General features: G+C 31.9%; 3 long non-coding RNA genes across 3 annotated transcripts; all 3 read right to left on the bottom strand.

The window, feature by feature from the left end:
- Positions 1-545: 545 nt before the first annotated feature.
- On the bottom strand, positions 546-1,530 carry LOC105322945 (uncharacterized). Its single transcript, XR_899209.4, has 3 exons — positions 1,424-1,530; positions 1,004-1,073; positions 546-901 (listed from the first exon to the last, which is right to left on the bottom strand). It is a non-coding gene; the product is annotated as an uncharacterized lncRNA (long non-coding RNA).
- Positions 1,531-4,181: 2,651 nt separating this feature from the next.
- Positions 4,182-7,674, bottom strand: LOC109617984 (uncharacterized). The gene is made up of 3 exons (XR_004604309.2): positions 7,537-7,674; positions 7,392-7,450; positions 4,182-4,735 (listed from the first exon to the last, which is right to left on the bottom strand). It is a non-coding gene; the product is annotated as an uncharacterized lncRNA (long non-coding RNA).
- Positions 7,675-18,894: 11,220 nt separating this feature from the next.
- Positions 18,895-21,740, bottom strand: LOC105331378 (uncharacterized). The gene is made up of 3 exons (XR_900628.4): positions 21,677-21,740; positions 21,542-21,599; positions 18,895-19,181 (listed from the first exon to the last, which is right to left on the bottom strand). It is a non-coding gene; the product is annotated as an uncharacterized lncRNA (long non-coding RNA).
- Between the last annotated feature and the right edge of the window lie 1,991 nt (positions 21,741-23,731).

Genomic DNA, 23,731 nt, shown 5'->3' with positions numbered 1-23,731 from the left:
ACCATCAAATTTTCAAGAACCATTGGTTCCTTTTTGAAGAAATCGTATCTTCTCGGAACTTTCCGACAAGCTCGGAAAACATATCCGAAGTTGTTTTCCGAGCTTGAAGGAATTTAAGATAAAGATAGCTTTTTATCATAATATTGGAAATAACTTTGCATTTTAAGATCTGAGCTACTGTTACTTTTTTACATTTACAATAAAACAAGTAACTTCATATGAAGATGACAAAACGAAATTCAAATGGTACAGTTTATCTATCGTAGTACAGTATTCCCAGAACCCCCTGCTAATGAGTCGAGCATGCGTATTCCAGTGAAAAAGACTAACGTAGTTGCTAGCGCTCGAGAGCACTAGCAATTATGTTTTCTGTGGATCAGCTAAGAAATAAAATACAAATTTTGGGATATTTAGTGAAAAAAAAATCTTCCGTGTAAAGCGGTAATATTTATATGTGAAAAATGATCATATATTAAGATAAAAAAAAATCACAGCTTTGTACATTGAGGAAACAAGTACTATAGACTAAGGACACATTTAGAAGATACCGTTTGTCACTCTTTATTCAGATTTCAACTGATCATATAATTTCCTCACAAAAACACATTAATTTTTATAAAACCGTTTGAATTTCACTTTTTTACACCGTGGATAAAGTTAACATTTGAACATTGGTATCTATGTAAAAAAAATCATCAATAAAATTGTACTTTCAAATATTTTGATTCTTAATCTGCGACAGTTTCATTGATCATTTATTAAATCAGTAGCTGGAGGAGAGCCAAAAAGACCACGTGAGATACGAGGAGAGCCCCGCCCCCTGAGGCGGCAGTCGTCGGCTGAGGCGTCGTGGTCGTCGGCTGAGGCGCGGGTGTGGTAGTAACGACAGACGTCGTAGATGCTTTAAAATAAAAAAAAGCGATTTTTTAAAACCATATCTTAGATTTAGATAGTAAATCAAAGTTTATGAAATTCGAATTCGAATATATTAAGTGAGACAAACCTGCTTCTCCGAGGTAAAACATGTTTACGAGCAGAAAAGCTGCGACAAATAGCGGAAGAAATTTCTTCATCTAAAAGCACAATTATTTTAAAGTTTGAAGAAGAAAAAACCTTATCGCACACACACACACACACACACACACACACACACACACACACACACACACACACACACACACATATATATATGCAAAATTAAAAAAAATTAAATATGTTCCTTTCATCTGTTAAAACTGAAAAATGAAAGGGGGGGGGGGCAACGCTTTCGCACAAATACTTTACAAATTATTGATATGACGTTAATATACGAATGAATATGCCGACATGAATAAACGTTTTCATAATTAATCTTCATTAATACATGTACATTTAGCATTTGAATATGAATAGTATTTTATGAACCTTATTAAATTCTGCCTACCTTAAGCTGTCACCTGTGTCTTCTAGTTGGGTAATACCGATAGGGATACAGGATAGGAAGATATTATATTGCACCTGCGCTGTTCTTTTAAATGATATTAATGTCCGGGGTCATTGTTATTTTTTTACAGGTGTTTACATTGTTTTCATTGTAGTTTTTAAAGTTTATACACTATTCCCCATTTTTATTTTACCTGGTAAAGTATTTTAATCAAGGTTTTGATTAAAGAGGAACAAATTTTTCGACGTGTTGACACCATATATGTATATATGTGCCTTTGTGAAACATACAACGTATTTTAAACACATATGTTGCTATATCTCATTCTGAGAAGAAATAAATTGATATTGTTTCGTTAAGGTATTTTGACACACAACTCTCCTTTTGTATGATCAACGTATGTTGCTTGTTTTCATCTTTAACGATATGTATAAATCATATATGTTCAGTTCGTTAAAATGCGTTGCAATTTTACCAGCATAACATTTACAAGGCCTAGATGTACCCGAAGCCGATTGTTCAAAACAAAGAGTACTTCCAACTGGAAATGTATTTGGTTATATAGCAAAGGATACTTTCCTCTTGAACATGGCCGAGTTTGTTCTAGGAGTGACCCGCGGTTTAGGCAAGTACCAAGGTATACAACAGTAAACGTTTCTTTCTCCGGAAGTAGTGTGTTCTGTTTATAAGGAGGAAGATATTCATGTGTGAAATGTTGACCTTGAAAATAACATGTTCTCCACTATAAAATCGTTGCATGGCCATGATCTGAACATTCAAGTTGACATTATGTTTATTAATATGTGTTTGGGAATCTCTATTTAACTTCATGTAATAAACTTTGGCAGAATACAACAAAATTCCAATGACGAGGTAAAGAAGGTGACTTCTATGAATTATTAAGATTTTCTAGACTCTTTAATTGTAACGTTGCTTTCCTTTTCATCGCGCGTACATGTCCATATACAGTGGTATTACCCCTCCCCAAAAGCCAAATTAATAAGAAAAGAATTGGATTGTAAAGACACAAGTAAATACAAAAAGAATATCACACCAACGAGATTAACTTAAAGATTTAGTGGTATCGGATGAGTTGTATTCCAGGAGTGGCGTTTGCAATTATCTTTCCTGATTTACGACCGAATCCCCAACTTTACTACCATTATTCCAGATCCTACGATCGAAACCCCCAAACTCCGCTACCATCATTATTTACAGATCCTACTTCCGAATTAAGACAATCCTCTTCGCGTCTTCCTACGTGCCTTAATTATTCACCAGGAAGATACAGTCCGTTACATGTACAATCCATTAGCAAGAAAGGGTAGAAAATACTAATTGCGTAAAATTATGTTGATCAATCGAAAAAGTGAAGTGTAAAATTATATTTAAAGATGCTGTTACAAACGACTCTTTTTAAAAAAGCTTAATTAAACGTCTCAAAAAATGTTCACCTATCATGCTTCCTTCATTGTAACCCCCACCCCGGTTATAAGAGTTGGCAACACTTATAGGTGATAAGGAAACACAACTGGTACCGTTCCTAGCTTTGTCATTGATACCCGTCATTGACGTATTTTCTGTGGTGCTGTTCCTTTTACTCTATATGAGTCATTGGATTAATTGCAAAGAACTTGTGACTCTCATGGACTCGTATGATATGTGAAATACGTCGCTTAGACCCCTTACGGACATCGAAGGAAATGTTAAATAAATACTGTTGTACATTATATCAACGGTTAAACGATTATAACCATGATGATGCGAATAAGATGCATTGTAAGAAAATATGTTAATAAGAACTTAGGTCCACTGTATGCTCTGAATTAACTGGGCCCGCTTTTTACCATTGGTTGCCTTTGACAGCAAAGAGCTTGTCAAAGATAAAAGCACGTCGATATAGATCCTGAAAGAATTTGCAGGTTGCCTGAGATTTTAAATTTCGATCAATTTTGTTAAACTCCTAAATTAATTTTTAAGTTATTTGCGTAAATATATGGACATTAGATAAAGAATTTATGTTCATAGTAAATTTTAAAGCGGATGTAATAAGGTTCTGTACAGTAAATATGAATGGCAATTGCATCTGAATTTTTCATATGTTTAACGATACAAATGTGAAAAGAAAACAAGTTATTTTGACACCTCTCCAAAATTGATCAGAATAAAATAGATAAATCAAAATGTTTCCATTTCACACTGTTTCTATATCAAATCCTGAAAATTTTGTTTTTTTATGTCATGAAGATTATAATCAATTTTAGTATGACAAGTTCCATCAGAATGTCGATATAAACGCCGGCATTCCTGAAAGTAGGGAATAGGAGAGGTCATGTGATATTGATTTTGGAGATTTTCCTACCTGTATACATTTCACAGTATCCCACGTTTCTCATTTTCTTAACACATTTATAAACAAAAGGGAGGACCCTGATTTATACCCAGCTCAAACAATCTAATAGGGAGTTATCACAAAATCAAAGTTTGAAGAAATTTATCATGTTTATGTTTGAGGTCTTAATCCAATCAGTCAAATCGGTAAGGGATTTTTTTATATGATAAACATCACAAGCAATTCTGTATTTTCGTAAATGTGAGGGTTTTTTGCTAGATACAAATTACCCGATTTATATATATATATATATATATATATATATATATATATATATATATATATATATATATATATATATATATATATATATATATGGAAATGATGATATACGATGGAAATGTCTATATAAAATAGAAGAGTATATCAAATTAACCATTTATTAAAGATTTACAATGTTACAGACTACGTCTCACGCTTCTAATACAAAATCCTAATTAAAAACAGAAAAGATACTCGTACAACACAATATATCAATAGTCATTTCTTCTTCCGTAGTGTAGGATTTGTTATAATATTATATATATTATGACAAGCAATGCATGGGTTTTATTAGAGGATGTCTTATGTCTACAAACAAACATGGCTGAATTGATTTCCGGTACTGATGTTCGTGTATCTATTTCTGTCAGTTTTGTGACAACTGTTTATAATTGTTGCCAACAACAGTTCGAAAGAAAAGTTGTGGAAATGTCTTTACTTTAACTTCATAAAACATAGGAAACCAATTGAAAGCGCAGTCAGTAATACACTTCCGGTAATTCCTGACGCTCCACCGCCCGATCCATTGCCTCCTTGATTACCACTATTGCCTCCTTGATTACTGTTGCCGCTTTGTGAATTACTATTACTATTACCATTACCATTACCATTACCACTTGCAGATGCAGCAGTGGTAGAGCTTGGATCTTGACACTGTCCTTCAATTTTAACAAATATACAAGAGTTTACAAATGTTGATAAAATATGCATTGAACAAGTTTTGTTCTTGGTTAAACGATAAGAAAACAAGGAAAATATCGATAAGATATCAAAACAAAAGACGACATTATATAAATAATAATAATATTAATAATAATAATAAATAATAATAATAATAATAATAATAATAACAATTATATAGCACATTATCTTTCAAAAAAACCCTCAAGCGCTTTAAAGAGTAAGTCAAAATTACATAATAAAACAGGACTGAAACACCTTACAGGGTTAAAATTAACTTAGATATGGATTCCAAGTCTAAAATGTAGAAAACTTAACAGTAACATTATGTATATAGTGCCTGCGTGGGAGGTTAACAGTTTGTTTTATTATACCTCATTATGATTATTCTATATAATGTGTCATCTGATTAGTCTAGAGAGTCATGTGATCGGGCGACAAATATCGTGTATCACCTCTTTGGAATATCGGGATTTTTTATCCCAAAGGTATAAAAAAGCCAATAGGAGCATACGATGTTGACTAATATGATGAAATCAAAAATATTTAATCATTTAAATTCTCTCTATGCTACAAAAAGAAATTGTACTATATTTGATTCAAATTTATGAAACAAAGAGAAGTCGAAAAATGATTAAAAATCGCCGTTTATTGTATAATCATTTATTGTTCGGTATAATAAAACTTTTATTGCATGAATGTTTGAGAAATATAAAGATTTATTCCCCCAGAAAAATTATATATTTAAAATATGATTTTCTTAGGGGTACAAAATATTTACTGTAAATTTTACATATGAAAATCTTTGAAGAAAAATCTTTAAGTTAGCTAGAATATGAAGAATTCAACATCTTTCTTCACCAACGTCTCTTACTCGCTTCAAATTTACACACCATGTTGACATTTGGAACTCTCTGGATTTTTCATAGTAAATGCACAGCTACAGAGACAAAACACAGAACGCAATCTATCGTTAAAGCAGGTCCTTTACTCCGTAGGATATTTATCATTTTAACGATTGCACATTCTAGTATCCAAACTCTGCTAAGAAATATAATATGAATATTTTGCATGGAATCAAATATTTCTTTGCCTTAATTTATGTTTCCACAATATCACATTTGCATGGATAAACCAGAGAAATAAATAACTGTTACTTATGTCTGTGGATGAACTCAGAAACAATAATACGTGTAAATGCTCTATATTCTGTTCATATAGACATGTATTTATGATTTCTTACGAGAGAAATTATAAAATAACAAATATATATCAACTTGGTATTTAATTTTGTCTTCTCTGATTTGAACATCGTGATGAGCCTCCTGTGATTTAGTGTGAATGTAATGCGCACGCGCAAGATTGTAAAATCGAAAAAAAAATCCAGATGAGTTTCGGAATGTTTTAATGCATTTTCGTTGATTATGAATAGGCGAAGCTTAATTAAGAAAAAATGAAAAACAAATAAGTAATCTTCAAGTACCAATTATGTCTACAAATATATAAAACAAAAGACAGTACTTCTCAGAGAGAGAGAGAGAGAGAGAGAGAGAGAGAGAGAGAGAGAGAGAGAGAGAGAGAGAGATGACGACAGAACAATATTACCAATAACATAGAAGAAAACAAATCGCTTTAAGAATTTTTCGCCTAATTTGTTGCCAACCAAACTAAAAGATTAAGAAAATGAATAACGCTTGCAAATTATCAAAAAGTCTTATGAAAACTGTCAGTTTTACATTTGATTTGAAAAATTCCTAAATATCATTACTTTTCAAAGAATAAAACAAACAAGACATTTAATTTTGATGGTATTCGATTAAAATCATATAGCGAGTGTCTTTTTAATTTTAAAATGAATTAATTTCTTCTGTGTTTTATCTTATTAAAAAAAAAGAAAAAGCATTAATAACGAATTGTAGATACCTTGATAAAAAGACGGATCAATAATCTAACAATAATCAAATAGATTGTTTTGACCTATTCATCAATATTTACTGTAGATCCAAGAAATACAGAAAATCGTTAAGACTATATGAAAAATTCTAGACGGACCACAAATGAGAACAATGACAGGAAACCGTATTAGCAAATTTTATTGAAGGAAATCATTAGTAAAATATCTTATTTCATGTGTTTAATTCCCTATAGACTACTTGAGATGAAAGATCAAGTATAATTATGTTTTGGTAAAAATATTATATTGTAAGGCCTCTAGTTCTATACAAATAGTATAACATGCTTTTGATATTTCCGTTTAATTAAATTTTTCAGTTAAGAAAATAAACAAATTTTTTTACGTTAATTCCTGTTTACAAATTGTATAAAATAAAAATGACTGGTAATGCATGTATTCAAACTGTCCGAATTTTGCTTTGTTCACTTACAACATGTAAATGTCCGTCAAATGCAAAATCAACTCCACATAAATTTACTAGTATACTCGATTCAATACTTCTCGAAATTTAGAATTAACGTTTTTACGTCCTCGTATTGCCAAGGCTCTGTGTCTATGCTATTCTGTCGTTAACTGTGATCTACTTTTAGTAGGGTTCTAAATTTTCATTGTAGCATGACAAAATAAACAATTTAAAAGAAAGAAGTTTCACTGCGATATTAATTGGATATTATATTTACCATCATGGACAAGAATCAAAGCCACCAACAAAACAGCGAGAACTCCAATGTGCTTCATTCTAAGGATACATAAACCTTGCAGATTACAACAAAAATCAAATATTGAAAAGATAATGTCATTCTCAACCTAAAGAAAAGGTCTTACCTTTTTATCTCTTATCCGGTTCACGTCTGGTCGTCATGCTGCTAAACTGTCACTTTTATATGCCCTGTCGGCGTGTTGACGTTCATTGGCTACCCATATACCCACTCTTGATCCCAGGGCTTACCAACTTGCCAGGGTCTTCTGATTATGGCAAAACGTGTTTATATCAATAGTAATTTTTTTTTATCAAGTTTGACATTTAAGATTTTTTTTCTTTGAATCATCCGATTTCATCACATATAAAAACAAAGTATGCTATGTAATACTTTCATGATTTATCTAAATTGGTTTACGATTTTCTAAAATAAGATTAATGGACATAATATGTTAAGTATAATAATTAGATAAAATCAAGAACAAAAACAAAAAATCATAATTATCAATTTACATAATTGGAATTTTGACTTGTTCACTGTTCTAGAAAGTTACCTGTACATTTACTTTTATTTATTTTCTTCAGATAACGAATCCTACTGTATTTGTGTTTTATTCATGTTACCTTTTCGAAAGTTAATAAAAATATGGCACAAAAATAAAAACAACACATATCTAAAGGTCCCTCTATAAACTAGAAGATTTTTTCTCGGTGATACAAAATGATATAATCTACAATGACACCGTATAACAAACTTTAATTTCAAAAAATTCAACTTGATTCTCCTTACTAGGAAGTATCCTGATAACACAAAGTGTTAAATAAATTTTTATTTGAATGTTTTATCCCTGTTTAAGTATAAAAAAAACCTCACACGTTCCAAGATACAATTATAATACATGAATACAATATATAAAAAGTAGCCTACTTTCTTCGACATTTTATGTATTCCTAAAATTTAAGATGATCAATATTATTATCCTTGGCCTCGACGTATCAAAGATAACAAGATTGAAAAACGATCGAACTGTTTATAATTATAAAAAGATTCCTCTACATTTATATATGTTGAACTACATGATTAACCTCTCCTGATGTCCAAATATAAGTCTGGGGGTCACATTTTGTGCATTTAACAATATGAATTATCTCTAAATGCTTGCATATTAATATCACAAATTGTAGCACTGTAATTCTGGAGACGATTTCTAAACATTTTCTGCCTGCATTTCTATGTTTGAATTTGAACCAATCTTGGGACTCTTGTATTGGTTTGGAAGCAACAGTTTTAACAATTCAGAAGCTGCACTATTATAGCATAAATATTGGCATTTCTATATCTGGTACAGTGATTCTTGAAAAGATATTTTAAGACACACATCATATTTCACAGTTTTGTGATATTTTCTCCTTGTAAAAAGGTTCGCCCTTAATTTTAGCAATTTATTTTAGAATCCCCTACCTAAAAGGATGCTTTGTACCAATTTGGTTAAACTTGGCCCAGTGGTTGTAAAGAAGTAAAAAATATGAGAAGTTTACAGACTGACGAATGGACGGAAAAACCTACGAACGGGTGGACGACGGGCATGAGATGATGAAAAAGCTCACTTTTACCTTCGGTTCACGTGACCTAAAATACTAGTAACAAATTAATTGTCTAATATAACAGTTAACAAGAGGCCCAGGGGCCACATCGCTCACCTGAGCAACAATTGCCTTAATTCTGATCAAATTAGCATTACAGTATCAAAATATCTTGACAACTAAGTACAGTAGATCTTGCTAAAAAAAATTGAAAATCTGCAAATTTTTATCCACCTCTTTTTTTGGTAAATACCAAGCCCCTTTTGTTGTTGTACCTGTAAGAAGATTTTTCTCTATCCTATATACCCCTACCCCCCATTTCGTGGCCCCACTTTTCTCTAGGGAATCATGGTTTCATCAAACTTAAATCTGCATAACCTGTGCTTTCACACATAGTACTGAGTTTTGTACTGAAAACTTTCCCAGAATATTTTTTAAGATTTTCTCTATATATTCCTATGTAAAAATTCAAACCGCCATCATGGCCCCGCCCTACCACTAGGGACTGTGATTTTGAAAACTTGAATTTACACTACCCAAGGATGCCTGTACACAACTTTAAGCTTTTTTGGCCAAATAGTCTTTAAAAAGAAGATTTTTAAAGATTTTCTCAATATATTCCTATGTAAAAATTCATCCCCCATTGTGGCCTCACCCTACCCCTGGACTATTATTTAAACAAACTTGAATCTATATGATCTGGGGATGCTTCCACTCAAATTTGGGCTTTCCTGGCCTAATAGTTTTGAGAAGAAGATTTTTAAAGATTTTCTCTATTTATAAAAATTCATCCCCCATTGTGGTCCCGCCCTACCCCCAGGGACCATGATTTGAACAAACTTAAATCTACATTATCTGAGGATGGTTACACACCAATTTGAACTTTCTTGGCCTAATAGTTATTAAAAGAATTTTTTTAAAGATTTCCTCTATATATTCCTGTATAAAATTTATCTCCCAATTGTGGCCCCACCCTACCCCGAGGGACCATGATTTGAACAAACTTGAATCTACACTATCTGAGGATGCTGCCATTTTAATTTTAGCTTTTCTGGCCTAATAGTTTTTGAGAAGAAGATTTTCAAAGATTTTCTCTATATATTCCTATGTTAAACTTGATCCCCCAATTGTGGCCCCACCCTACCCACAGGGACTATGTCTTGAACAAACTTGAATCTACACTATCTGAGGATGCTTCCACTCAAATTTGAGCTTTCCTGGCCTAATAGGTTTTGAGAAGAAGATTTTTAAAGATTTTCTCTATATATTTCCTATGTAAATCTTGATCCCCCAATTGTGGCCCCACCCTACCCTCGGGGACCATGATTTGAATAAACTTGAATCTACACTACCTGAGGATGCTACCATTTTAATTTTAGCTTTTCTGGTCTATTAGTTTTTGAGAAGAAGATTTTTAAAGATTTTCTCTATATATTCCTATGTAAAACTTGATCCCCTAATTGTGGCCCCACCCTACCCCCAGGGACTATGATTTGAACAAACTTGAATCTACACTATCTGAGGATGCTTCCATTTTAATTTGAGCTTTCCTGGCCTAATAGTTTTTGAAAAGAAGATTTTTAAAGATTATCTCTATATATTCCTATGTAAAACTTGATCCCCCAATTGTGGCCCCACCCTACCCATAGAGACTATGATTTGAACAAAATTGAATCTACACTATCTGAGGATGCTTCCATTTTAATTTGAGCTTTTCTGGCCTAATAGTTTTTTAAAAGATGATTTTTAAAGATTTTCTCTATATATTCCTATGTAAAACTTGATCCCCCAATTGTGGCCCCACCCTACCCATAGAGACTATGATTTGAACAAACTTGAATCTACACTATCTGAGGATGCTTCCATTTTAATTTGAGCTTTCCTGGCCTAATAGTTTTTGAAAAGATGATTTTTAAAGATTTTCTCTATATATTCCTATGTAAAACTTGATCCCCTAATTGTGGCCCCACCCTACCCCCAGGGACTATGATTTGAACAAACTTGAATCTACACTATCTGAGGATGCTTCCATTTTAATTTGAGCTTTCCTGCCCTAATAGTTTTTGAAAAGAAGATTTTTATAGATTTTCTCTATATATTCCTATGTAAAACTTGGTCCCCAAATTGTGGCCCCGCCCTACCCCCAGGGACTATGATTTGAACAAACTTGAATCTACACTATCTGAGGATGCTTCCATTTTAATTTGAGCTTTTCTGGCCTAATAGTTTTTGAGAAGAAGATTTTTAAAGATTTTCTCTATATATTCCTATGTAAAACTTGATCCCCCAATTGTGGCCCCACCCTACCCTCGGGGACCATGATTTGAATAAACTTGAATCTACACTACCTGAGGATGCTACCATTTTAATTTTAGCTTTTCTGGTCTATTAGTTTTTGAGTAGAAGATTTTTAAAGATTTTCTCTATATATTCCTATGTTAAACTTGATCCCCCTCTTGTGGCCCCACCCTACCCCCGGGGACCATGATTTGAACAAACTTGAATCTACACTACCTGAGGAAGCCTCCACACAAGTTTAAGCTTTTCAGGCCGATTAGTTTTTGAGAAGAAGATTTTTGAAAAATACCAACAAATTTTCAATAATTCTCAATTATCTCCCCTTTAAAGAGAGCGTGGCCCTTCATTTGAACAAACTTGAATCCCCTTCACCTAGTGGTGCTTTGTGCCAAATTTGGTTGAAATCTGCCCAGTGGTTCTTGAGAAGAAGATGAAAATGTGAAAAGTTTACAACGACGACGACAACAACGACGACGACTACGACAACGACAGACAACGGACAAATTGTGATCAGAAAAGCTCACTTGAGCCTTTGGCTCAGGTGAGCTAAAAACAGCAACAGAAAGGAGATATCTGTCTAGGGAGAATAAAACCTTGGATTCCAGTCTAATAAATATATGAAAGACGACTGAGTCTGAGATCACAAGTTAGCTTGGCTAATCTATGACCTTGGTGTCTGATTTGTCTTATTGTTTCATAGGGGAGTGCTCAACAAGTAAAGTTGGGCCGCAGAAGAAAGTGGTGAAGTGTCAAACTGAACACGTCAAAACACAAAATAGACCATATTTCGGAAGGAATTCTTTCTACACACATCTTATTGCAAGTACACTTGCAAGTGAAATTGATTTGTTAAACTTGTTACCATGCATTCATTTTTCTTTAAGGAACAATAAATTTTGTCCTTTATTTATATGTCCATTAGGTTTCCGAAAGTCGGGAATAACAGTTTGCACAGTGCATGATACCACATTTATTGGAACATAACTCAATATCAACTATTCCGTGCGTACAAGTTGATGTGACCTAACTAGAGATAAAACGATGTTCTCAGTTTTAAACAACCTAGAGAAACGAACCAGCTAAAAGTATTTTACACGAAGTGCTTCAGTTGTGAGCATTTTAATCATGTATGCAATTTGCAAAACAAATAAAAACGAGAACCTTTTTAATGTTTCATCTTCAAGCACATGATCATACAAATTTACAGCATTGTTTTTTGCATCGTGAAATAAAAAAGGTAATAAAAGGACGTTTTCGCTGGTTTATGGGAAACGAGAATAAATTATTGTGGAATCATCATTTTTGAAGGGGCCAATGCTCTTGGCTTCGTGGGTAACACTTGGCCATAAATTGATATCCTAACGTACGAATATATGCATTTGTTTAATATTTATTAACGAAATCCCCGGGACCATGAACGTTTTGGCAATCCATGAACATTGCCCCTTACAAATAAAATTGATTCCACAGTATTATGCATATTTCAGTATATGGGTACAGTAAGCATATTCTGCTTAAAAGTTTATAGCAGATCTTTCAACCATTTTTGCAATTGTGTACGCCACAAAACTACCACAACAGAGAGACCAAAGAATGACATGATTTATAATAAAAGAAAACGTTGAAAAGTGAAAGGGATTATCATCAAAAATGTATTTCCAGATAAGCTTTAAGTGTTTTTGTCTTTGTTATAGCAAATCTTTACACCATTTTTGCAATTGTGTACGCCACAAACTACCACAACAGAAAGGCCACAGAATGACATGATTTATAAAAAAACGTTAAAAAGTGAAAGGGATTATCATCGAAAATGTATTTCCAGATAAGCTTTTAGTGTTTTTACTAGCGCTTTTTTTAAAAATTCCAGGTGATAGTTCGGGCGCATGTTTATCTGTACCCCATTATGCTTATCAAATGAGTTACGATTCAGATATTTATTGTTCGAGGTTTCTGTGGTGCGACCATTCCATATAGTTCTTAGTATATAATGCTGGAAAATACAAGACAAACCGTTTTTAGAACCTTAATTTACTTGACTCAGAACTTCAAAAGCTCCTTTAAGTTGATGGATTTTTCATTCAATCCCTGTCGTACATTTCCGACGAAACAAATACGTTTTCTCTCATTATGTTAAAATCCCTTCTTTAAGTGAGTTAACGCACTAAAATATATTTCGAAATAATTGATATGAAAAGGAATTTCTGGTTTTGCAATGGTTTTTCAGTGTTTTCTTTATTTATTCATGATATTCTAGACTTGCTTCGATAAGCGAACGCTACATTGTAACGAGACATCACTATCGATTAACTTAAAACATGCCAAACGTTGAAATATTTAATCTTATCCATTTGTGTTGAATTTTTTTTAATTTTATTTTTTTTTTGCATTATTTAGATTTCTGTTGTATATTGTCTGACCTGTAAACCATAATGTACAGCATAAATGTTATTCTATTGAACAGAAGCAATAGAAATGCGTAGGAAGGTTCGGTTACGTTTGCAATTTCTGTTATATAGAGATCATCCAAGTCAAAGATGATGTGATATGGTTACAAGGAGACCATATACTAAGCCATGGCACTCGTATTTTACGTGTGATGTACAGCTAATAACATTCCGCTTCGAAAATACTTTTGAAAAGATATTTCATAGATGTGCGTTTGGAATATGATAAGTAAGAATGTCAATTCCTCAAATGGAGAATGTATTAAGGATTCCTTTGTGCAGCAGCATTGACAGCAAACAATCCATCTGAATAGATTCCATACATATTATCAATAAAATTCCTTTGTTATATAGATACTTTTTTATGATTCTCCTACATAAAGGTAAAGGTTTATTCAGTTATGCTTCTATTAAATAGGGGCCAAATATTTTGCTGATATTTCTTCAAGACTTGATTTTCTATGAACTGGACCATACAGCAAATTTTCTTTTGTTTGGGACCTAAGTTGTGGTTCTTATGTATATAAATTTAAGACTTTGTTAAATGGAAACTATAGTTTGAAGCTAAGATTATGTTGTTTTTTTTAAATTAGTACCACACTTAAAATAAAGATAAAAAGGCAAAAGTAAGGGTTCTGGTTACGAAGATAATATAAAGTGATGAAACAGAGCAAGATATCTGGTATATTGAAACCGAAATTATGGTTCGGTTACATACAAAATTACATTATGATATTAATAAATATGATTTTGATTTGCAGGTCATCATAATGTAACAAATGGGGACCATAGCTTTATTTTTATACACGTATGGTGTCGGTTACATATAGAATTGGATGGTAGTTATGATTTTGATATGTAAGTAAAATATTCCTTATTTTTTTGTCAAATGTGGACCATAGAATTTTTTTTATATATAAGACAGCTAGTTGTTTTGTTACTATGTCATTGAAATCAGGTCGTCATTTGCAATGAATAGAGATGGATAGATTTGACGTTCAATTCGCCGGGTTTAAAACTTTTTTTTTACCTTTTCGAACTTATTGCGTGTTGATAATTTAGAGGTCCCCTGTTCAAACATGCACGCTTCGCATTGATCCCTTTATTTGACATACCCCGGTAGGAAAGCAGTCCGGTTCAAGGTTCTGTTTTGATGACAACATCGTTGACGGATTACAGAAAAAATCAATTTCCTTAACACGGCCAATATAGATAATATATTTCTTTTCGATAGAATTTCAGTAGAATTTAAAGTAGACATTTTCAAACTGAATGACTGAGTTTCTACAAAAATAAATCTTACTGTCAAAGTGATATAAATTCTCTTGGAAGAAAAAAATCTTAAATATTCCGTTAAGATTTACAAAAGCTCATAAACACTAATGATTCAAAACAGTTACTGTTGTTTAAAAACATAATTCTAATGCTATTCGGAACAACGCAATGCTCCTAGGCACATTACCTATATAGGGTTTTAAACAGAATTTATTACACCTGACAAATGGTTATTTTCTTCATTTTTTTTTTAAATGTTGAATCATTTTTATTTTCAGTGTTATCAGTGTTTAGTAATATTTTATACTGGAACTCCTTGGTTATGTAATTTTATCAGGCATATTGTTGTTGACAAAAATCCATATTTTAATAACAGTTGTTTCATTTGAATTGAATATTACTGATGCTAGCTGGAAGAAAATGCTCTTTGTAAATGACATGCTCAAAGTAAGACGCGAAAATAATCCTTAACTTGATTTATAACTTCATGCATTTTATTGTGTTATACATTCTTTATCATGAATATTAATTTAATATATAAAATGCTATGTTTCAAGTTCTTAATGAATTTGTATCTTACCAGGCCAATAGAATGACGAAGGGGGTTACGATTCTTAATCTATATTCTTAAAAATATGTCACAGTGCCAGCTCACCCAAAACATTTTTTGTACCCACTGCGATCTGTTTGTTTAAATACATTTTGTCAACATTAACTATCTGGTAGAATAAAACATAAAATTTCAGTGGACAAATTAAACAATGTATATGTATGTACTCGTGCATTCACCTGAAGGGAGATAATACCGACGGTCCAACTATATACTCTGCCCCAAGATATCTTTGCAGTAGCTTTTGCTTAAATTTTGAATGTTTAAAGATACACAACAGTTCAAACTACATGTACCTCTTTAGTTTGAAAAAAATCCTAAGATTTTTCATTTAAATTATGCTTAGTGTAGCTTGTCAGGTTTTAAAAAAGGGTTAAAAATTCAAAGTACCTGTAAATAACATTTATTTAAAAAATTTTGCTTGTTTTTTTTTTAAAGAGAATTCCAAATGGAGAGAAGGAGACAAGAAATGGAGAAATTGTCCAATTATTAATCTGTTTCAATTCCTGTGAATTCCAGCGTTCAAAATAGATGACATGTCAATGAAAGTGTATTGAACTCCCCCTTGTATCGATTCCAATTCTTCTTATTTGACAGATATTTGCAAGTTGTATTTTAGTTAAGTCAAAAAGTGGCGGAAATAGTAGTCGTCTGGGACGTACTATAACATTAAGACACCGTTTATTTGGGGAAGTGGAATAATCAATTTTACAAAACAATCAGGCTGAACTGCACTCTAACAATACTTATGCTGAACTGTATCCATAATCAAAAATAATGCTGAATTGTAAGTAAACCATGACCAACAATAATTTTTAACTGTTACTTAACCATGATCAACAATAATGCTGAATTGAACCTAATCAACACTCAGGCGAAACTCTAACTCTATCAACACGTAGAATGTACCGTACCACGATAAACAGTCTAAATGACTCCTTGATAAACACATAACGTCAACTGTTACCCGATGAACATTCAGACAGCACTGTATTCAATGACAACGGGTATTTCTCTTTTTTTAAAACATTGACCTTCGTCAAATAAGAGTTGCAGTTTAATGCATGGCGTTATGATAATGTCACTTTGTACTGCTTGATAGAATTAATCAGGGTTATTTTCTTACATAAACAAAAATAATTCAAGGTTATTTGCCGCAAATCACTCTAGTAATTGAAAGAAGCTTTAAATATATTTTCTTTTCTTTGATCGCTATAAAGATCTTACAAAAACTAATTTTTTTGTCGAGAAAGCTGCACAAATATTTCCTTAGCTTTCATATATCCTTGGCTCTCTTCTTTGATGATATCAACAAACATACTCTCATGTAAGATAAGTTTGATATGGTATATTCATTTTAGTGAGCAGAAGAATATTGTTTCACTAAAAAGCTTTATGTTAAAAGAAAATGAACGCTTCAAATTTGTTTAGGAAAACAAATGCATGTTCTTGATTTTACTTAGCTGTTTCTCTGCTGGTTTTTCTGTGTTGGCTATTATTTTAAAACAATAGTAAAATTAGTCAAACGAAGATGCGCTGTAAGGTCAAACATTTGGTCTAATGATAATTTATAATTCTAAGCTGAAAATAAAATAAATTAAATTATTAAAGACTTTGAAAACTACAACACCAACTGTTGTATTGTTATGGTCTGAAGCATGTCTAGAATAGGAGGAATGTAGATTATGAAATTTATTACCTTAAGTACCCCAGGACCTCACGACAGACGGGGCGAGACATGCAAAAAGGGCATTTTTTCAAAAAGCTTTTCTCTCTGAAGCCCTCTACCACAATTGTTAAATGAAAGGCCCATGGGTCAAAGGTTTATACCTTAGGACGGGGCAAATAGGACAAATATAAAAAAAAAGTATCAAATCTTTGAAAATCTTCTTCTTTATAATTACTCCCATACAAAAAGAAAAAAAGAAAAATATAGTTATGATAGTCATAAAACCGTCTACCTAAATTTTAAAATCCATAGTCCCTGGATTAGAAGTTCAGACGTTATAGTGAGACCGATATTCATTAATTTTCTCCAAAATCGTTCCGGAGCGATTTTGCAATTTTCTGCTACATTACGGGTATATGGGAGGCATTCTAACTGTGGTGAGGGCCTTTCCCGAGACACAGTTAAATTATCCAAACTAAGGAAAGTGTAGTGAAATTAATAGCATTATTGTAGGCTTATAGCTTTGTTATGTAAATGTCAATAATACGGTATGTCGATGTACCTATTTCATAGTTGTCCAATATGCAATGTCAACCCGTGCACGCGCGGGTCAAAATCTAGTTTGTAATAAATAGCAGTAAAATTCATCAGCCGAAAAAATATCGTTAAGTTAACGTTAAACTTACTGAGCTGAGGCAAAAAATAAAGCCACTATAGTGACCAAACAAGTTTTACTACTCAAGATACTAATAAAGTGATATTCAGCAACATCTACGCAGACTTATCAATCAAATTTGATGAGTATCTTAATCTAAATATAGTAACAACCTATTGACCAATAAAGCGTAAATAAATGAAAGGTAATTCCGATCTATAAACGATAACTCTTACGTTAAATATAGTAGACAAATATATCACAAAATATTATTTAAAAAAACCCATTTGCATAATGTCTATTGTGATAGTAAATTGACTGCCATCATACTCCAATATTCTACAATGTTTCACAATATTTTGTTAAAAAAAATTGGTTTAATCATAACCAGTGTATTCACAAAACTTGCCTAATTATGTCTACAATTATTGTAAGGATTTTCCCTAAAATAAAGGAAAGTTCATAACATTATTTGATGTATACAATATTTAAACAATAAAAATATATATAAAGTAGTGTATATATAATCAAATCTCCTGAAGCAAATCTGTGTATCAAACCAATGGGTTGCACTATGACAAGTTTTGCTGTCTATTTAATTGTAACACCCACGGCAGTCAGCAAGTAATTAAAACCGGATCTATACAGAAAAGAGAATTTTTCGAAAACAGCTAGGATATAAACTTTAATAATCAAAATGATAAGATAGACACGAAGTTAAATGAGAATATTGAACAAAATATTGAACAAAACAATGGGTTAATTCATTTCAATAATGCAAACACTTAAAATTAAATTCACAAAAAGAGACAAATTGTTTTAATACATAAAGATGAAATTATTGATATTTTATGTCTTTGTTATAATTATTCCAGAAATATAATGTGATATTGATTGTTAACCTCCTTGTTATATACTCTACATAAAACAATCTACCAAAAACGACAGTTCTTTTTTTTTTTTTTTTTTTTTTTTTTCACTTTCAGGATACATAACTTGACTTCATGTCATGTTGTCGAAAAAATATATTTGTTTATTTTTAAATACTTTTTTAAAAAAATAAACAATATTTGATATCTTTTACTTAAGTTTCATTAAACAGAGGAAGCCAAACGAGATCACAGTCAATATAACACTTCCTTTGATTCCAGAGGCTCCACCGCCTGGTGCTGCTCTAGTATGTCCAGGAGCTGTTGTTGTTGTTGTTGTCGTCGTTGATGTTGTCGACGACGACCCTGTCATGTCAGATATAAAGATGTAGTAGTTATTAACAATATATTTCTAATACCGAGTATTTTCTCCTCTATTTCTTAAGAAAACCGATCGTGATTCTTAGTTTTATGGAAACTGACAGAGCTGAAATCTACGCGATCCAGTTCTAACCACTTTATCGATTGGTTGAAAAAGCATCTCAGACAGCACGAATTAAGCCAGACTTTAATTCCGATACATAAGAAAATGTACATTTCTTCTATCGAAACATACTGATTTACTTATCAGTATTAATCTAGTTACTTTTACATGTACCTACTCTTTTCGATGAATTTAATGATTTGCAATTGTTTTAAGGTCAAGATCTAGCAAAGGAATCTTTTTGGTGCTAGAACCATTATGACGTAGGCATTTTAGATATAATTCATAAGTAAAAAATGGACAAAACACCGAGATTTGTTACTTTAATTCTTCATATTTCATAGAAAATGGTTGTGTAAAACATGATTTTTCATTGTGTCTGCCAAAAATTTAAACCCCGGTACACCCTATGAAACAAAGATACTGTTATGAAGCATCATTGAAAGAATTTATATCTTGAATTTCATTAACTTGTAGGCACCTTTCATTTACTAGATCTTGACCTTAAGAAAGATACAAATATAATCAATTAAATGCTTTTTTGAGATTCATAAATAATTGGAAAGTAGCCAACATAAGAGAAAAAAAATAAAGTAACACTCTTACGCATTGTAATCTATTCTTACACAGATTACCCGTTATTTAATTCAATAAGGTGGGACATCAGAGTAATAAGCACTAGTACTATTATTCCACTGACAGAATTGAATTTTCAATACAAACTGATCATACAGACTTTTAAAGCCTTAAACAGAACATCGCCATTTTACATTCAAGAACTGGTCCGAATCTACATGCCAAAAAGGTCTCTGCGCTCAGAGAGCTCTATGCTCCTTGATCATTCGCGTGCGCAGACTAAGTCATATGGTGACAGGCGGTTCGACGTGTTCAGTTCTACATTCTCAAACAATCTTAGATTAGAGAGAAATTTTATTAATTTCAAAAAGATTATTGAAACTTGTATATCTACCAAGGCATTTTAAAACTTTATTTTATTGAGCACAGAGACAGCACTTCATTGATTTTCATTATTAATGTTATAATTTTTATAATAATGTTTTATTATAATGTTTTTAATTTAGTGCATTTAGGTATATTCTTAATATTCTTAGCTCTTATGTCCATAACATTTATATGTTCAGCGCTGTAATTTAGAGTAATTTAATATAATTTATATATGATGCTTTATAAATTTTGGATAATAATTTTATCCTACTGTAAATATCTCAATTATTTACCTTACTTCACCTTATATGTTTTTTTATTTATTATTGCATAAAGAGTGATTATTCATAATTATATAAAAAGACTTTATCACGTGGAATGTAAATGTACTGAATCTCGCCAAAATATAAAAGGTGAACAAATCCAATCTGATTAAAATTAGATCCTCGATCTGTTCTTTATTTTTCTACTTTCCCTAAAAGCGGGTTGAGGTAACTTCCTGGTGAACTTGATTTCCGAATATTCATGAGTTAATTTAGCAAATCAGAGCAAGTGTAAGAAACGGTGTTTAAGGGTTACAAACAAAATTGGAGTCGTATAATCTTAGCGAGATTTGTCAAGACTAAAATATTTTGACGGATTCTCTTCCGAACCTCAGACCAGTGCCAAACAAAATGATAAGAGAAAATCTACCCCAACTTCGACTGGTTGGGAAGGTATCTCGCTGAGATTAGGAGTCGTTTCGCGAAGCGTTGGCACGTTCTCGAATCTTTAAGTATCAGCGAGCTAGAGACATAGCAAAAATAAATATAATACGTCATCAGGCGAACCAGGAAGCCATGCAAAGATTGTATAAGCACAAGTACGTTAGACAATAACTTCTGAAACAGGTAACTGAGAAATGGAACTAACAATTTGATTTGTCAAATCAAAGTTCACCAACAGGTGCCATCAAGCGGGTTTCTTCATATCCTCGTGTAAAATAAGGAGTGGAATGAGGATCTGTGTTAACCAGATTGTGAATGTATTCAACTTACTTAATCTTTTCACCAAAGCATTTTGATCATTTGACAAAATGATTATTTACATTTCGGATATTTATTGTTTAACACGATATAAATATTTTAAATTTGATTTTAATTTTGCAATATCAAGATAAGGGCCTTTTAATGCTGAATATGTCGTTCAAAAGATTTATCATCAGGGTCTCCATCACCAAAATTCAAAACATGTAATTATGATTACTAAATAGAAGTTTTTGGTTGAAAATTATATATATGAATAAATATATACTTACCCTCATGGACCAGAATCAAAGCCATCAACAGAACAGCGAAAATTCTCATGTGTTTCATCTAAAAAAAAATCTTATCATTTTATGGCAATTTATTGGATATTTTTTTCTTTTTTGCGTTTTGTAGAAATGCCTTACCTTGTATCCCTTATCTCATTCACACCTTACCCTCGCATTGCTTTTTGTTTGCTTTTATATGTCCTATTTGTGTCAACTGTTTTTTTAAGGTTTTTTATTGGTGGATGAACCTAGATTCAGTTCAATGGCTTATCGTGTTATCTATTAACAGACTACCCCCAAAGTTACATGATCGCCATGAAGTGCTGTGTGTATATCCATTCAACATTAGAATTATTCTTTGCATCTATTCTAAGACTTATACAACTAGCAGTATTATTTTTTGGGTTTTAAAAGAACATTTTGGATCGTTCTTATTTTTGAGTCCTAAAACACGATCATGAATTTCTTCTATTAATCACGTATATTTTCTATAAAATGGTTTTGCAATGATGCCCATTGAAAATTTACACTTATTCACACACAATATTCTTGGCGTAATTTCTCTTAATATTTTTTTTTTGCATTGAATGATTAATATTGTCACACTAAAATTGAAATCCAACAGACACTAGTGAGTGCTAACGATTAAATACATATTTTGACAATGATTTGATATTTGATATAACGAAACAAAAAGAGTAATGCGAATGCTTATTTTCATATGTGTGTGTATTTTCCCTTCTTTTCCCTTCTTTTCATATATCAGTACCTAAAATGCATTACTAATTCTTTCAGTTGTTCCTCAAAATGTTTCCAATTTACGAAAATTTAACAACTTCAGATAAAGGCCAAGACCTTAATCAATGAGACAACGCATCAAAAAATAAAGTCATAATCATTAATTTTTCACTTTTTGATTATTTTTTTAATCTTAATACAATTTTTTTGGAGTCATTCGTTGAGTTTTAAGCAATATACAGGGCTCACAATTCTTTGTCATGTAAACAAGGCTCGTGCCCTGTTTTTGTTTACATAGGTTCAAAATACCAGTAAAAAACTTTTTCCAGCTCATTTGTCTAGTATCTTTTTATTAATGATAGGCAAAGATAAACAGTTCCTAACGTTTAACACATTCGTTTTAGGCTTAAAGCCGAAATTTTACTTCAACGTTCAAAATGTAAACATACCGAAGAATTTCAAGCTCTGTAATTCGCTTATTACTAAACGAATGACAAATTCAGTTGCCTATTAAAAATACCTCTCTTAAGCATTGTAGATATCAAAAGCGCAAAAATAATTTTTGACCATGCCCCTTTAACATTAACACCCTAGTTTGCAAAGAGAAGATAGGAGATGAAAATAAAATACACTAAAAGTACTTTCAGAACTCTTTTGATGTCTCATTGTTTCTGAAAACTTACTATATTTTTATATAATGTTTTTAATCAATTTCCTAAACTTCACCTAAAACATGGAACATAGAAATCCGTCTGCAGTGAAATTCAAAATAGTGAAGCTATTCAAATGTGTTGCTTTATAAGAAATTTATTGATTAATTGTTGACGGATGAACAGTGCTAATTCAGTGTAAGTCTGTATACATAATCAGAAAGGAAAGTCTCCGTTTACACCTGATATCCTAAAATCAGTCCGTTTTTCTGTGGTATTATACTGCACTCTTTGTTACAGTGTAGAACATTACCCAAAAAAAATCACGACACAAAAGAATCCAACACCACGTCGGTGATTAAATAAGAGCCATCAATTTATTTCACAATTATGGATCCGGTTGTTTGATGCCATTAAATATTTATTAAATATCTTATTTTATCAAATGTTTATAGAATCAAGAACAGTTCTTTCCCGCGTTTCCTCCATACTAACATAAATTAAAAAAAAGATCGGTTTATGTATGTCGTTTTGTTTTTTTTGCAATGACGCTATCTGTTAAAAAGGGAGCTACTTTTAAAAGAACTGCCAGTTATAAATTTGAATTAATAACTTCAAATTGGTAATATTTCTTCTGGATTGTGCCAACAAAGCTTGAGAAAGCTTACACTTCATAATATCTATAAAACTAAACGACCACGTTAACAAAGCAAAATGGTCCTTAATTGTGATTTATTTTGGTCACTACCTTTAGTTCACTAGTCATGTTTTTGCAATCATGAACAAATATCATGGCGTACAGATT

This window comes from Magallana gigas, chromosome 3 (assembly GCF_963853765.1).
Source record: "Magallana gigas chromosome 3, xbMagGiga1.1, whole genome shotgun sequence".
Taxonomy (NCBI): Eukaryota; Metazoa; Mollusca; class Bivalvia; order Ostreida; family Ostreidae; genus Magallana; species Magallana gigas.
This window is presented reverse-complemented; position numbering and strand designations above follow the sequence as displayed.